Source organism: Mustela nigripes, chromosome 13, assembly GCF_022355385.1.
Source record: "Mustela nigripes isolate SB6536 chromosome 13, MUSNIG.SB6536, whole genome shotgun sequence".
Lineage (NCBI taxonomy): Eukaryota > Metazoa > Chordata > Mammalia > Carnivora > Mustelidae > Mustela > Mustela nigripes.
The window spans coordinates 97,160,920-97,175,568 of NC_081569.1; the positions used below are offsets into that span (position 1 = coordinate 97,160,920).

A 14,649-nucleotide genomic window follows, 5' to 3' on the forward strand; every position below is an offset into this window, starting at 1 on the left:
GGAACTAGTTCATATTTTTGGTTATGTATTTTAGGAAAAGATCCAGCAGTGGCTTCAACCTAAAGAGACACCTGGATCTCAGGAGTATTTGGATATAGGTGGTGGCATTTGGAGCTTTCCCAAAGATGGGGAGGTGCTATGGGCATTTTCTGCATGAGGAGCTAAGACACCCCCACCCCCCCCCAGCCCCTCCACCCCGGCACTGGGGCCCAGCCTGTCCTCAGTAGGCCTAGAAGAATCATTCTGCCCCCCAAAGCCCTCAGCACTCCCCTCCTCCACCGAGAAGCAGGGGTTGGACAAGTGCTCAGCAGTTTCTCTAAACTGTCTGCAGGTCCAAAACACCTCCTTGCAATCTCCTTGGTCTCCAGATTCCTAGCTTCCTCTCGCTGGGAGGCCTGCATGGTTCCTTCCGGGCCTTCAGGAAGTCTGGTCTGAGTTGACCCGGACAGAGGCTCCCAGAAGCCAGGGCTCCAGGGTTCCATCTACTCTGGAGATGACAAAAGGATTGTGTTCAGGATTGTGCCCTTGGAGGGCGAGGAGCAAGGCGCTCAGCTACCTGGAAGTCCTCGCACCTGGAAAAGGATGCCTCCTGGCTCAAGCCTGGTGAACACACCTGGTGCTCAGCCAAGGTCAGGAGACCTAAGACCGTGAGAATGGCGGCACAGCCTCCTGCCCGGCCCCCATCCTTCTGGGGTAAAGTAGCGGAGACACCCACATCCACAGCCCACAGCTCCAAATCAAGGGTTTCTGGAGCCCCTGCTTCTGTCAAAAGAGAAAACGCCCATGGCAACCGGCAAGTGTTGCCTGAAACTGCAGAGTGTGTGTTTACCAAAACAGGGGTGGCTCACTGACACCGTCGCCCAGCGAGAGTCTGGCGGGGCGCCCGCGAGGCGGCGGGTGGTCGCGGGGGCGGGGGACAGACGCGCCGAGTCCCTGCGGGGAGGAGCCGGCACCGGCGGGGCGGGACCCGCGGGCCATCGACCCCCCCGCTGCCTGCCGACCCAGAGGTGGAACCGCGGTCCGTCAGCCCGCGTCCCTCCCTGGGCTGAAGCCGGCCGGCTGCGCACGGTGAGGTTGGGGTTTCCTGGAGCAGTCAGAACGCGCCTCTCCCAGCCCCGAAGGTTTGCGCGTGAACGGCTTCTGTGCTGTTTCCCCTTCCTCTTTCTCTCTCAGGATTAGTATGGTAAGGGGGGGGGGGGGAGTGGTGCAATTTTTTATTTGGAAAATGACTTTTAGGCCGACGTGGTGCCAGATGCGCCGTCCCGCAGCCCCATTTCATGGATGAGGACACTGAGGTCCAGGGAGACCAGATGTGAAGTCTCGCTGCTGGTGAGCAGCCAACCCAGGTAGAGAACCTTCCTGCCCCACTCCCTGGACGTTAGACTGCCCACATTTACTATCGTTTTCCCTTCTTTAACACACTGAAGCAAAATGTGGTTGATTTTTCTCTGTTAAGAAGAATTTTTAAAACTTGGCGGAAGGGGAGGAGGGTAAACATAGCCCTTTCCATAGTAAAACAATGTCTTAAGCTTACCTGGGGGTCTTCTGGCTCTCCAGGGGAAGGTAATTTTGACTTAATATTTACTATTAATTGGAGTCCAGGCATGCATAACTCTGTAAAATTAGATGACACTGTGTAGAAATTTAAAATGTAAATGACTCTTCTGTTCAGTAGAGATGCAAATGATTTCTATCTGGTAGAAAAAAATAACCCCAAAGGTTATAGTTTTGTTGTCCTGTAGGACATGAACCAGTTCTGTATCAAACTTTGCAGCCTTCAGCACCCCTTTCAGTGCACAACATCTCTGTTCTCCTATTTTAAACCAGCTTTGTTACCCTGCAGATTCTCTCATTAATGGAGTAATTAAATCATAGACACTTATTCATCACCTCTTGTCAAGTCTTCATGTTCCTCCTCCTCTATCATCCCCCCAATCCACTGTCAGTTGGAATTCATACTCAACACCCATTGCTGATTTTCAGACCCAAGTGGAGGAGATGCATGACATCAAGGGGACCTGGGATGTGTGCTCACCAACTTGGCAGAGTCAAAGACTTCTCTGTGATTGTCAGAAACACACTAGGACAGTCAAGAGTGTACAAACAACACAGTACTCCAAGTAATGTGGTCCCTCCCGCCTCAGTTTAATCAGACATGTCTGTGATCAGAGGCTGAGGGCTATGGCCTGCAAGACACCTGCTGTGCTTTCAGCCCCCACAGAAAACCTCTGCCCATGCCCAGAGCCATGCCTGGGACCTCACCACACTGGGCTGGGCACCTGGTCCAAGCAGCAGCCTACTTACTGATTGGTGGGCCAGTGGGACCTCTGCCCATCTACACTCATGAGATCCTCTCTCTTGGCAAACTTGACAAGGAGATCCTAGAGGGAACCCTTGGTGGTAAAGGAACCAGATAAGGCAGGCATTTGGGGTCCTGAAGCATCAGCTTAAATAAGCAGCAAGAAGAGCAGTGGCAGAGCCTGAAGGCCAAAGGTGGATGGAGACTGTGCTCATCTGGCCAAGAGCTGAAGTGTCTGTGTTTGAAAGCAGTGTTTGATCTTGAAAGACTTCTTGGTTCCTGACCTACATCTAGGACACTGTCAGGCTCCATATAGGTTCTATTGTTCCTGTTCCTCCCAGGAAGTGAGCTTGTCCTGGGTTGCCATTAGACCTTTTCTTTTGGTCAAGGGCCCTTACCTTCTTATCTGCATGTGGCCTTCAAATCAACCCCAAAATGCTGGAGGGAAACTAATCAGGCTCTGTTCCTTCCAGTTGAAAGACCTTGATTCATCCTCTCATCTTTTCTAATAACTTAAATAATAGCACAAGAGTCTTTATTACCTTGTGTTCAGCCGGCTCTGCCCAGGGACGTCAAGAATTTTCTAGGAAAGAGCAAGTTTACTTACTTAAAGCTGTCCTTCCCTTCTGCCTCCCACCATTCATTTAGGTTTGAGCATTCATTCATTCTCTCCACAAGCACATCATTGACTCCAAAATGAGTAAGACAACACTCACACTTTGAAAATGATCACAGTCTTGCAAGGACAGGGTTAAGGGACTGGGGTTGATGCAGGAGTGAAGAGAGAGGGTGGGTGCTCCATGCACCCCCGAGGTGGGGGTGGGGAGGGGCACCCCTTGCACCATGGTCTGCATTGGCAACTTTTCCTTTGGCTCTTGCAGGAACGCTGGCTTTCGTGCCTCTGGCCTGGAATCACATGTAACCAAAGCCATATGTTCAACTTGGATTAATTAAACCAAGGCCTCAGAACATTTCTGCTGCTGCTTCTGATGCTTTTGCATTATACTATTTTAACATTTGTTACTGTATGTCATTTGTTATGTTTAACCCTGCGGCCCAGATTCTATTAGTCTGTAAAGTTTAAATGGGGAGAGACTTCTGGTCTTGAATTTTCAAAATGAGGATTATTTTTGGTTTATTCCATGAAAAGCATCATGTCTGCTCCAGGTTGGACCAGATAAGTCCCCAGTCATGATTTTTCTGGGAACTGACTGTAATCTTTACAAATTTTAGGGAATGGTGTAAGAAAAGATTGTGCTATAAACTCAAGGTCCTGATCCTCAGTTCTTAGCACCAGAGTGCAAAAAACAATTCCCAATCCAGTTTTGAACCACAGGGATCCAGGCACCCACGGTGGCACAGGGAAGGGAAAAAGAGGTGCTCTTTCCGGGAGTGGGCACCCAAGGCTTGCCCTGGCCCTAGGCAGACAGCGGAGGCCATAGGACCTGCTCTCAGGGCAGCAGAATTTTGCAGGGACCTTGGTGCTGCTGCTCTGGCCGTTTCCCACTCTTCTGCAAGGAACAACACAGTGCCGGGGATGTGACAGCATATTTGGGCATTTTTATTGGAGGAAGGGTGGTCCTGGTGATGAAGAGACCCCACACTGCAGGTCAGTGTCTCAGCTTCCTCCTCCGCAGTACACTCACAAATGCCTGCTCTTTAGGGTGACAGTGACTGGGAATGGGGGGCGTGGAATGAGCCCATGAGCTCACTAGTTGGATCTCTGGGAATCATTGCAAGGAAGGGGACAGATATGGCCTTTCTGGTTCTCATATCTGTAAATGTGAGCTGGGGCAACTTGCAGACACAGACAGGACACTCCCAGCTGTGAGGTCTGGGATCTTCCTTGAGTCCAGTCAGTCATCAAGGCGTTTCCTTGAGGCTTCTTGTCCTTTTTTTGGCGGGGGGTGGGGGGTTGAAAGCATACTCTCACCCCACTGAGTGCCGTGAGATCTACTGCACAGCTTACCGGGCTGGATCTGCAGGGAGCTGGGGTTCCCCTTGAGCCCACCCAGTGCAGGCTCCTAGTTCCCCTTCTCCCAGCTCTCTGCATCCAGCTCTTGTGTCTGGAGAGATTGAGTCGTGATTTCAAATAAGTGAATTACAATTTCAGAAGACATGCCTCTACACAGTTAGTGCCGAGGTTCCATGCCACGGTTCAGCTAATGGCCACTCCCTTAGTACTTCTTTCTTACCCCTTCTTGCTTTTAGCTTGGAGAACAAGAATTCCTATCTGTACAGGCTCCATCTTTCCCTTCCCCTTGTAGTTTCCCTTCCTGGGTCTCTCCCATGTGTTTGTCTAATGAAGAACACCGAAATTAGTAAGCCAGGCTTGCCTCCTGGACAGGATTTATGAAAGCCACGTGCCCCTGGATGTAACAGATTTAAATGCTTTGTTTTGGTTGCTCTGCACTGTCCCGATTTTTCTCGGGGTGCTGGCCTTCGCCTGCTCACTGTGCAGGAGGCCCTGATGAGGCCCACCCCCCGCTCCCGCTGGCTCAGGACTGTCAAATGATCTGGTCCTGGCCAGGTCCCATCCATCCACCTGCCCATCAGCAGTGCATTCAGAGACAGACTCAGGCTTACGTCCCTCAAAGAGGAGTCAGTTTCAAGATTTTTGCTGAGACTCTTGGGAAGGCGGTTCTGGGTTTCGGCAGGGCTTGCTGAGCCTAAACGAGGGGTCCTAAGGCTGCTCGTGGCCATCTTGCTGTTGCTTGGGTGGAGAGAGCCCAGAAAGAAACCCACTGATTCTGTGTAGGCCCCTGGACTTCTTCAGCCCCAGCTCTATGAACTGATAAGTCATTTTTCCTCAAGTCCATTGATTCGGAATTTATATTGCCTTCAATTTCAAAAAGACTTGACTGCTAGCTGGCCAAAGTGTATACTGGTTTCTAGCCAACAAAGATGTGTTTCTCTAGGTAAAAGAGAAAAGAGAGGCAGGGGGAAGAGTGACAGGGAAGCTGGGTGGAGATGCTGGAGTCTGGAAAATGCTGCCTTCCTGTTTTCTTGTTACTTATTGAAACCATTCCCCTCCCTCCTTCTTACCAGTCTCTACTGTGCTTCTGGGAACACCCTTGGAAAGGAGGCGGAGAGACGTGCTCTGGCCCTGCAGATATCTGTAGACCAGAGCGAGGTTTTCTCCCCAGGGATCCTTTCCTTGAGAATCCCTCCGGAAACTATTCTGAACCTATTCTGAACCCCCATGCCCAGTCCAAGCAGATCTCCACCAGCCTCGTGACCTGGATCCCCCATCCACGACTTGGAAAACAATTCTTGGGGCAAGTGTTCCACTTACAGAATCCTTCAGACCATCGGTGGGACAAGCAGCCCCATGGCCTAGCCAGGTGCCAGAGAAGGAGAGTCTGCTTTTTTTTTTTTTTTTTAAAGATTTATTTATTTATTTGACAGACAGAGATCGCAAGGAGGCAGAGAGGCAGGCAGAGAAAGAGGAGGAAGCAGGCTCCCCGCTGAGCAGAGAGCCTGATGCGGGGCTCCATCCCAGGCCCCTGGGATCATGACCTGAGTCGAAGGCAGAGGCTTTAACCCACTGAGCCACCCAGGCGCCCCGAGAGTCTGCTTTTGACAGCTGCACCATCCAGCCCTAAATGGTTTCAACAAGACAGAAATCTGTCTCTTTCTCGTGTGAATGAAATCTGGACACAGGCTTCATGAAGTTGTCCAAACCCAGTATCTCCCTCTCACTTTCTCCCCATCCCCAGCAGGGGCATCTGCATTCTGCTCCTCCCTTCCCCACTGTCCCTCCCCCTCCCATCCCCCACACCACTTCCACTTCCACCACTGCACAGGCGTAAAGATGGAACCAGCAAGGGAGGCTGGGAAGGCACCTTTTCGTCTGTATGCCAGCTCCATGTTGGAAGGGTCTGCTTTTTTTCTTTAAAAAGCAAGGTAAAATGGAGAATTGGGGGCCCTAAGAGAATGACCTAGGACCACCTGGGGAAACCTTTCCCATCATTACCAGTCTTTGATATTCAGGGGTCACTGCCCTCAGGGAGTGAGGCCTCCAATCCCATCTCAGTTCATCAGTGCTGGCCAGACTAACAATGGCAGTAGAGCCCCAGGAAGCCGGAGAGCAGGCAAAGAGCCCTGTCCCTACTTGACCCTGTCTCAGCGGAGATCAGAAAGCAGCAGCTTTCTTAGGGAAAAAAAATAGAAGTGGGGTGTATTTCTTGGTAGATTTTGCTACCATTTGATGGGAAGGGCCCACTTATGAATAAGTGAGCTGTGGGATTCTATGCAAGGTGGTTTGATCCCAGAGCTCCTCTTACAGCTCCCAAGAACGAGAGACAATGGACATGCACAAGTCCATGCACAACCATGACGCGAACTGTCTTCAGGGAAGGACCCCAGCTTCCACACTCACCGCTTAACATTTGCAGAGCTCTTAGAATGTTGGTTGGCACTTGGTAGGAGCTCAGTAAATATCAGTGGAATATAGGCCTGAGTATTCTGGGGGAGAAAAAGCACTTATTATCACTTATTTTATGAAATATTTATTACACATCTATGTATAAGGGATTGATCTAAGTGCAGTGGAGGGTCACAGAGATGAAAAAGTCACCATCCTTGCCCCCAAGGAGTTTACAAGTCAAAACGCTGTTTATTTCATGTCAATTATCAAAACAAAGCAAAAAATGATCCAGCAAAGCTGGAGGCTCTGTTTCCTGTGCTCGTCCTTCTGTCTTTGAAGAGGCTGGTTTCTGAATTCACATGTCTGCTCCTGGAGGAGATGGTAAGGAGTCAGGGTAGGTCACCTGGGCTGGGGATTGAAGAATCACAGGCAGAACACTGGCCTTGGAAGCAGCAGCCTTCTATTTGTTCCCATCACCTCCCACATCCTAACTGAGCTGCCTCAGTTTACCCTCTCCAAGGTGAAAGCTACCACATTTGTTTCTTCCCTGCTCCCCCTCTCCCTTGCCCACTATGCTGATGGGAGCAGTGATATCGGAATCACATGGAGTTTCCCGAGAACTGGTTTTAATGAAATCTTCCTTGGGACTTCTGGGGAGTAAAAGGGCTGTCCTTTCAAACTGGCTGTTTGGTTTTGAATTCATCTTTACACGAGCTCCTCCCAGGAAAAACAACGGAGGAAGGGACAGAGGACAGGGTTAAATACCCAGGGGAGAGTAAAACAAGACAGCAGAAGACCTGGGAGATCAAAAATTTGAGGGCAGCTGTGATCTCTGAACACCCTGTGCCTTGGGCAGCTGCTATCCCTACCCCAGGGGCCACTGTCCTCCCCACTGCACCAAGTTTACGATGGCTTAGATCATTGGGGGCTTCAAAATCACCCACCTTTGTGTTCCATTCATTCGGTGACTCTTCCATTTTCTATTCATTCAATGTATATTGAGTACCAACCAGTGCCATCTGGAAATCTTACCCTCATTTGCTATCAGGAAGGGTCCGCATCTGCATCAACCTTCTGTGCCCTTAGTTTCATTTCCCAGCAGTGATTTTGGACTTGACAGTAGATGTTGCTCAGAACCTTTTCTGAAAGTCGTGTCTCCAATTCTCAGGGTGGGGCCTGCTTCTCCAAAGAAGTCCTATACATCTCTGGCCCAGGGTAGCACCCACCTTCCCTGCACGTTCTTGCAGGCATTCAAACCCTGGAGGCTCTCTGCGCAGCCATGGGCTGTCCCCAGGGTAGTCAGAGACGTCTGGCTGGAAGCAACAAAGACTCTTTGTGTGGATGGCACTGTCACCTGACAGGTCTGAAATGTAACTTCCTCCTCTGAGGCAGGGGAACTGAATCTGAAAGTCTAGAAGGATGGGTCACAATGAAGATAAAACTTAAAGGAATAAAAGGAGAGTTTTGTACTTTGTGATTAAAAGAAAAAAGATTTTAAAAAGGAACAAGAGGGAAGCCCTCCTTGACGGTCTTGTATGTGAAATTGACGTAAAGGTTTCTGTTGACTACAAGGTCAGAGTGAACCAAGAGCTGAATTCGCAGCTGGAAACCCAAACAACTTTTGCCTGTGTTGGCAGAGTCACAAGTGTCTAGAGAGGGAGGTGGGGACCCCCTGGGCTTGTCCGGGGGCAGGCCATATCTGAAATGTTGAGGCTTAGCTCTGGGTCCAACTTCAACATCTTGGCAGGATCCCTTAGGAGGATGGGAGTGTAGAAACCACACCACATGAGAAGCCACTGACATTCAGTCTATAAAAACAATTTATGGACATAACTTTCTTCAAATACTTAATTGGTCTGATGGCAGAGGGAGCCTGGAGAACTGAAGGTTGAGAAGGGCGACATCATTCTCAGATCACAGTAGACCCTTTCTGACGCGGACCTCTGGGACTTCTGCCCCCTTCGCCTCAACATATAGGATTTGCAACTTCCTGCATCCTTTCATTTCCTCCTGCCTCAGAAGAATAGTCCCCCCTCCCTTAGGAGGTTCCCTTCATCCTCTCCTGTCTCCCACCTCTAGGACCCACCCCACCAATTACCACCCTTCCAGAATCTTTAATTTTCCCTTCTCCACTGGCTTCTTCCCACCAGCCTGCCACTATGAGGAAGATAGGGATTTGCGTACGTATTATGCATCAGGGGCACAGAGATTTCCATGCCATTGACTCATCCAAAGAAGCAGGTGATGCCTCCTCCATTTAGAGAGGAGGAAATAGAGGCTTCAGTTTGTTCAGTGACATTCCCAAGCTCACACCATCCGGTACGTAGGTCTCTAACACTCTCAGCTGCGCTTGCATTCCCACTGTTAAGGATTGCCCTCCCTTTCCAGTCCAATTCCCTTACAGGAACCTCTTGTGTCTACAGCTTCATCTCCCACCTGCGCTCCGAGGCTCTCAGCTCCCCCAGGGTCATCAGTGACCTGACGGTTCATCCAACAGCCTTTCCTCAGAGGTCACTGTCTGACCCTTCTGTAGCACAGTCATTGCTGGCCACAGTCCCCATCCCCCACCCCCCGCAACCCCAATATATGGCTGAGCTCACCCACTCCCACTACTCCACCTCTCATCTTTTCATCCCCATCCAGGTCCCTCCTTCCATGTGTCACCAGTCATCTTAAAGGATCTGAGGACTCAGTTGAAGCTGGCAAGCAGGGATCTGAGAGTGAGGTTCCCTGGTATGTGTGGGAGGCAGGAGATGGGTGCATAGAACTGAGCATTGCTGCAGGGCACTGTTCCCGTGACCCGGCTGTCCTCTCACTCATGCTGGGTGGAGTTCAAGGGGAGAAACAAAAGGACCAGGAATGGGGGTCGGTACAGTCTCAAAAAGCAGGGAGAGCTGGGAGAGCAGAAGGCAGTGCTGAGGGAAGAAGGTGTGAAGTTCAAGGAGAAAGCAGGCTGAGCCCCTGGGGAAGGAGGACCGTGACGAAGAACAGAGGAATATTGCACGAATTACCGATGTCAAGGAATGGAGATTCTAGATCGCTGGCCAGCTCATCAGAAGCCTTAAACTCATGGCAGGAGATGGGTTTGACTTTCCTGACTCATGCCTGCATCCCATGTGAAGCCAGGTCCTCAGCAGCAACAAGATGTTGTATCCCCTGGGCTGGTCTTCAGTTTTCTAGCTTGCCAGCGTTCAGCAGTCCTGCCCCAGTTAAACAGGACCACAGATCCAGGGCTGTGCGGAGTGGCATCGCTCCAGGAGCCCCACCACCGCCACCAGAAAACCACTCTGACAGCACCTGGGCATGGAAGCACTTATTGAATGAACAGATGACGAATACATTCGTCTCCCGTGCGTCTTACTCCAGTTCAGTGCAGCAGTGTTCTTCGAGCAGCCGCAGAGGTCAAGCTGTCCATGGGGGACTGAGACAATCAAGCTGGGAAAAGGGAAACCACGCTGCAGCCCAGGCAGTCCTCATGGATTCTAAATTAGGGCAAAATCTCAAGAGGCTTCCAGACAAAGCCTTAAGCTCCCTCTTCTGGGCTTGGCATTTGCAAATTTCCTTTAGAACCCCAGAAACTCTTTAGCTTGATAAAAAGACCATCCCAGATATTTGGCCTTTCTCTGGTGAATTGAGTCCAAATGTGTGTGCCTGGGATAGAGCTGCTGCTGGGCCCTGAAGGGAAGTACCTCTAGGCTGTCCCCAGGACAGCCCCTCTGGACTCCCTCTTCTTGCTCCCCAGATTGGAAAGGGAGCATTTACTGCCAATCCTCTCTGCTTCGTCGCTCATCTCATTTTATTCAGAAAGGGATCAGAAGATCTCTTTTCATTCACATAGAAACAACGCTTATCTCCAAAACTCCTGGAGTATTTCTGAGACCGATCTCTAGACTGTTTCCATGTGCACTAAGAACTAGAGCATACAAGAGACTTCTCCTACTTTCCAGAAGAGAGCAGAATGAAAGCCTTCCAAGAAGAGCCCCAGACCCCTACTTGCTGTTCCCCCAGGCAGGTAGCTGGTTCCCCTTGCCCTCTGAAGCACCAAGCCTTCCTCAGAAAAGGACTGGGAATTTAGCTAGACAGAAGCATAGACTTGGACAGCTGCCACCACAGCTCTGCCCTCAGAGACTTCCAGAAAAGCTTCCCACTCTGTTATTTGCCTGGGTGGCCATTAATGTTCCCACGGTAGGCCCTAGAAACCCAAGCGAAACTGGAACATCCAAGTGCTGTGGGTTCAGTTGGGACTGCAGGCCCCCTCTGTCAGCACTCCACCCCTCCCCCCTCAAACACAAATGCAAATCTAGCCTGCAGGGAAGAAGCCTAAGAAAGAAGCTTGGGACACTGCGGGGGAGGGGGGACATCCCTCTGCATAGAGGCCAGCTCTGATTTGTGGCTAGAGCAAGGGAATCCAGAAAGACTTCTGTCAGAGTCCCAGGACTCTGGTTCTATCTAGACTCCCCAGGTCATCCACCCCAGGGGGAAACCCTGGCATGGGACCAGCTAGGGGAAGTAACTGGAATCCTGGGGGCACATTCATCTACAAATAGTTCACACGATATTGTTAGAAATTCAATCCAATGCAGGATTTACAGATTGGAAGCGTTATAGATTTATGGCTTCTTTTGGAGGATCAAATAATTGGAAAATCTGGTTCACCAGGACTCTCAAGGCAGAACAAACTGTGTAGACAGAGTACATGTCTGACAGTTCTCCACACCCCCCACTCTCCGTGACAGCCCTCACACCCGGCCAGGTGCTGTTGACCTTGCACTGCTGTTGTTTTTTTTTTTTTTTGTGTGTGTGTGTGTGTGTGTGTGTGTGTGTGTGTGTGTAATAGCGGAACAGACTTCTCTATACACAATTAGCCATCGGAAGGGATTTTCTGCACTGGACCTACTGGTTCCTACTGGCATTTGAATTTGAGGGCCCCAATCCCAGGCAGCTGAAGAGCCAAGACTGTTCTAGTCTCGAAGGACAGAAAATAAACCGAATGACTTAGACAAAAATGAAGAGAAGCGTTGGCCAGCTCCTCTGGGCAGCTACAGAGGTGAGGGAGAGAGTGCAGGACTCACAGAAAAGGCCATGCAATCTGCCAGGTGCTCTCTCAGCTCTCCCATCTGCTGGTCTCGGCTGGTCTTTGTGTGTTGCCCTCATTCTCTTTCAGCAGAGATGCCTTGGTCATGTGGGGAGGACTGTGGCCATTAGAAGACCCGATTTAGAAATCCCCATAGGAGAAAAAAAAAAGAGCACAAAAGAGAGAAAGAGAGCTTCCTTTCTCCACTTCTGAAAATCAATCCCAGGAAAGGATGCCAGCTTCACTTGGGTCATAGGCCTTAGATCGGCAGGATGTTTTCTTTTTCAATCCAATATGTAAGTAGCTTGTCACTGTTTTCAGTAGGTCACAAATATTACCTTATTTAATATTTTTCAACAAAGCCTATGGATTAGTTCAATTACTCTCTCCATCGCAAAGGGACCACAGATAAGTGGTCTTCCTAAGGCCATGGAGATACCACTTGGCAGAAGTGGACTTTGAACCCTGGCAGTCTGGCTCCAGAGTCCATATTTATGCCCCCATGTGATGGTTGTACAGGTTTGCATGGCCCAACTCTCAGGGAGCCAACACTGGACCGAAACAGAGTATGACCTCACAGGTGACATGGAGGACAGCAACAATCACTAGCTGTTAGAGTGAATGGGAGACCCACAGGGGCTCATATCTGGTGGGCATGGGGAGTGGGTACTGTGACTGACAGCCCCACTGGTCCACATTTGCCGGGGGAGGAGCAGTTCCCCAGCAAAAGAAGCCTAGGAAGGCAGTGAGAACGTGTGACCATCTCAGGAGCAGCCCGCGACAGTCATGGCTACAACATCTGTCTAGCTTCCTGCTCCCTAAAGAGGTCTAGATGTCTAGATGTCCTCTGGGAAGGATATTCTGGCCCATGGACTCTTAAAAAAAAAAAAAAAAAAAGAGAGGAGAAAAGATTTAATCAACCAAACCATAAAAGAAACAGAAATAGCTTAATGTCAACCACACAAAAGAGGCTTAAAAGGAAACTCAATCACTATTCACATGCTCTCAACATCTTCTAACTCCTTTTTGAGAGACCCCACACAACTTACCTAAACTTTCTGAATCTGTTTCTTTTAAGATTTGAGAGAGAGAGACAAAGCCAGAGCAGGGAGAGCAGCAGGCAGAGGGAGAAGCAGACTCCCCGCTGAGCAGGGAGCCTGATGCAGGACTCGATCCCAAGACCCTGAGATCATAACCTGAGCCAAAGGCAGACACTTAACCGACTGAACCTCCCAGGTGCCCCTGAATCTGTTTTTTCCAACTGTAAAGTGGGAGCAAAGGCCTATCCAGGTTGTTAGGAGTTGGAGAGATAAGATGCCACGGCTCATGGCACACAGAAGGCTCGGGAAAATGGTTGCCATTAAAGGGCTAATTTTCACCCTGCCTCTCATGGGCAAGTGTCATTTAGAACTCTCTGCTCTCACTTGCAGCCATTTCTAGTCTCCCTCTGAGAATTGGGCAGATTCTGCCATTCTCTCCTAATTTAGCCTTGGTTTCTCAGGATAAAACACAAGCTCCCTTCCCCCACCCAGGTAAGAAGCCTCAACAAGGGCAGGGAGGGTCGTGTGCTGGATATGGAGTAGGGTATGGGGAGGGTCTGAGGGAATACCAGGAGCTCTCATGATGACATGTGGTGGCAATAAATAAGATGACACAAGAAGGGAAAGGAACAGGAAGCGGGTGGGGGGCACAACTTTGAAATAGTTAAAACTCTGATGGCCACATTTTGGAATTAAAGGAAACTTCGAGAGGATCCAATTGAGTGGTTATTCAGTCTTTAATAAAATCTTGCCCAGAATCAAGATCTGCAAAATAGATAAAGGCAAGCCGTCCTGGATAAAATGAGGGCTTGGGGAGCAGTTCCTTTGGCCTCCATGCAGGGCTCCTACGAACAAAGTTTAAAAACCAGATCTGGGTCAGTTCAAGAATCCAGCACCACCACAAACATCCACTCTACTTGCACTCCCCAAATGAATGACCTCTTTCATCCTCTACCCCCAAACTCAGGGTCTTAAAACAATTTTATTTGCTCCTGAGTCTGCTGGTCCATCATTTGGGCTGAGCTCAGCAGGGGGTCTCCAGGGGTGACCTCTGCAGTTGATCATCTGGAGGCACGAGGGGGTCTGTACAGGCTAAGATGGCTCACTCACACTTCCGGTAGTTGGTGCTGGTTCCCTGTAGGGCCGCTTCTCTCCTAGGAGAGCTACCTGGAGACTTCATATGTAGCACTGAGTTCTAAGAGGACAGGATTAGAAGCTGAACGTTCTCTAGAGGTAAGAGGTAGGAAATCCCATAATATCACTTTCGCCACAACCTACTGGCCAAAGCAAGCCACAAGAGCGGCTCAGATTCAAAGCCAAGGTGTGGAGAAATAGACTCTTGATGGGAGGAACGTCAGTCACATCGAAAAGAGGTGCTTGGACAGGAATGGGAGGAATTTTTTTTTTTTTTTTTTTTTGCAAACTACCATATCTCTGGTATACGAAGATGACAACGTGTAGTGTACGTGGGTGAGTGTGGCAAACTCTTATTATATAAACCCTCTCATTATTCATTTTCCACTTCTTTCTTATCTGCAGAACCTTAGTTATTTTTTTCAGGGTGGTCTTGTGTCCAGTTACAAATATTCACCCTCCCAGATTTCCTAATAGCTGGAGCGACCACGTGACCCAGTTCTGGCCAATGACAGTAACCGGAGGTCTCCTGGGCGGGGTCTCCAGGAGAGCAGTTGTTAATCAAAGGGAGCAAGCTTTCTGGCACGTGTCTTGCGTTTTTCCCTGCTCCCTTCTTGTCCCACTCCGGCCTGGTCCCCATATGCAACACTTAGGGGTGGAGCAGCCATTTTGAAACCATCCAGTGAGACTGGATGACTAGAAACGCAAGAAGCTTGATCTCCAGTGGCATCAT

At 49.8% G+C, this 14,649-nt stretch overlaps 1 long non-coding RNA gene across 1 annotated transcript; it reads right to left on the minus strand.

Annotated features, from left to right (window-relative positions):
• Positions 1 to 6,897: 6,897 nt before the first annotated feature.
• Positions 6,898 to 8,272, minus strand: LOC131999926 (uncharacterized). Its single transcript, XR_009399129.1, has 2 exons — positions 7,701 to 8,272; positions 6,898 to 7,037 (listed from the first exon to the last, which is right to left on the minus strand). It is a non-coding gene; the product is annotated as an uncharacterized LOC131999926 (long non-coding RNA).
• Between the last annotated feature and the right edge of the window lie 6,377 nt (positions 8,273 to 14,649).